At 48.8% G+C, this 2,500-nt stretch overlaps 1 non-coding gene across 1 annotated transcript in view; it reads right to left on the bottom strand.

Moving 5' to 3' along the window:
- Window positions 1-1,835, bottom strand: part of LOC121740083 — a 1,903-nt gene extending 68 nt beyond the window's left edge. Inside the window, exon 1 of the ribosomal RNA XR_006037534.1 lies at window positions 1-1,835. This exon is cut by the window's left edge and continues 68 nt beyond it. This is a non-coding gene — a ribosomal RNA (small subunit ribosomal RNA).
- Between the last annotated feature and the right edge of the window lie 665 nt (window positions 1,836-2,500).

Here is a 2,500-nt window from a genome sequence, read left to right as displayed (position 1 = left end):
TTTGGTCAACTTCCCAGCAACGCCGACGGCCGTGAAGCCACCGCGTGTCGGTCCGAAGACCTCACTAAATCATTCAATCGGTAGTAGCGACGGGCGGTGTGTACAAAGGGCAGGGACGTAATCAATGCGAGCTTATGACTCGCGTTTACTAGGAATTCCTCGTTTATGGGGGATAATTGCAAACCCCAATCCCCAGCACGAAGGAGTTTCAACGGGTTGCCCGGGCCTCTAGGCCAGGGAGAACATGCTGATTCCTTCAGTGTAGCGCGCGTGCGGCCCAGGACATCTAAGGGCATCACAGACCTGTTATTGCTCAATCTCGTGCGGCTCGAAGCCGCCGGTCCCTCTAAGAAGAATTTTAATACGTCGCCAGTGAGTTGCGCGACCGAAGTCGCGCACACCTAAATGGCGACGCCTATTTAGCAGGCTAGAGTCTCGTTCGTTACCGGAATTAACCAGACAAATCGCTCCACCAACTAAGAACGGCCATGCACCACCACCCACCGAATCAAGAAAGAGCTGTTAATCTGTCAATCCTTCCGGTGTCCGGGCCTGGTGAGATTTCCCGTGTTGAGTCAAATTAAGCCGCAGGCTCCACTCCTGGTGGTGCCCTTCCGTCAATTCCTTTAAGTTTCAGCTTTGCAACCATACTCCCCCCGGAGTCCAAAATCTTTGGTTTCCCGGAAGCTGCCCGCCGAGCCATTGTATTAACGTCGGCGGATCGCTAGATGACATATTTACGGTTAGAACTAGGGCGGTATCTAATCGCCTTCGAACCTCTAACTTTCGTTCTTGATTGATGAAAACACCTTTGGCAAATGCTTTCGCTGATGTTCGTCTTGCGACGATCCAAGAATTTCACCTCTAACGTCGCAATACGAATGCCCCCAGTTATCCCTATTAATCATTACCTCGGAGTTCTGAAAACCAACAAAATAGAACCGAGATCATATTCTATTATTCCATGCACGAAATATTCAAGCGGCATTTTGAGCCCGCTTTGAGCACTCTAATTTGTTCAAAGTAAAATTGTCGGCCCACCTCGACACTCACTGAAGAGCACCGCGATAGGATTTTGATATTGAACCGACGTTTTACCGTCGGCTCACCGACGATATGCTCCGCAAACGTGTCAGTATCACCGCGGATGCGGTGCACCGACAGCGCGGCGCACAAATGCAACTACGAGCTTTTTAACCGCAACAATTTTAGTATACGCTATTGGAGCTGGAATTACCGCGGCTGCTGGCACCAGACTTGCCCTCCAATTGTTCCTCGTTAAAATATTTAAAGTGTACTCATTCCGATTACGAGGCCTCGTAAGAGTCCCGTATCGTTATTTTTCGTCACTACCTCCCCGTGCCGGGAGTGGGTAATTTGCGCGCCTGCTGCCTTCCTTGGATGTGGTAGCCGTTTCTCAGGCTCCCTCTCCGGAATCGAACCCTGATTCCCCGTTACCCGTGACAACCATGGTAGTCGCAGAAACTACCATCGAAAGTTGATAAGGCAGACATTTGAAAGATGCGTCGCCGGTACTGGACCATGCGATCGGCAAAAGTTATCCAGATTCATCAAAATAAACGACTTAGGACGCGAGGCCCTCCGTCGATTGGTTTTGATCTAATAAAAGCACTCATCCCATTGCTGGTCAGAGTTCTGATTGCATGTATTAGCTCTAGAATTACCACAGTTATCCAAGTAACTGAGTAAGATCTAAGGAACCAAAACTGATATATTGAGCCATTCGCGGTATCGCCTTAATACGGCTTGCACTGAGACATGCATGGCTTAATCTTTGAGACAAGCATATAACTACTGGCAGGATCAACCAGGGAGCTAACCACTAGAGCCGCACGAATCTCTTCGAGCGCTCGAGGTACTCGCCGTCGACACGCGTGTCGACGGCCAAACAGTGCACGCGCGCACACACGGCGGACCGTGCACGCGCGGTGACCAGTCATTATTTGAATTTTCCCTTTTGTGCGACAAACACAAAAAAAAGAAAACGCGGAGCAACTAAGCTACCGCACATTCGAACGTTCCATATTACGAGATCTATCATCTATGATAGTGTAACAGAGAGTTTAACATGAACTCGTCAACCATATAGATTGTCGCCCGGTGCTGGAGAGATCAGACCACATACATTACGTCAAAGTTGATGTAATACTATATGAAGAAATATTGTAACTTCGCGACCGCTATCAGTTCCACCTTCGACGCGACGGGCACAATACCAGACAACGGCGCACTCTAAACAGGTGCTCCGCGCTCGTACATAATGCCCCGCCGCGATTGTTACGGTGGTAACTTTAACGAACTGCAGCTACCGTTCGGCTCGACACAAAATCAAACTAATGATTATCGCGAGAACCTCACGTTTCGCTGGTCCGTCGGTCGACACGTCGTATATTGTTTGTTTATTATCATTATGATGAGCTCAAATGGATATGGCACAAATTTTTGTATTTTCACACATCGCATAACCAACACCACCATC

Source organism: Aricia agestis, chromosome 2 (assembly GCF_905147365.1).
Source record: "Aricia agestis chromosome 2, ilAriAges1.1, whole genome shotgun sequence".
In the NCBI taxonomy this organism is placed as follows: domain Eukaryota; kingdom Metazoa; phylum Arthropoda; class Insecta; order Lepidoptera; family Lycaenidae; genus Aricia; species Aricia agestis.
The sequence above is the reverse complement of the archived record's forward strand: the minus strand, read 5'-3'. Positions and strand labels throughout refer to the sequence as shown.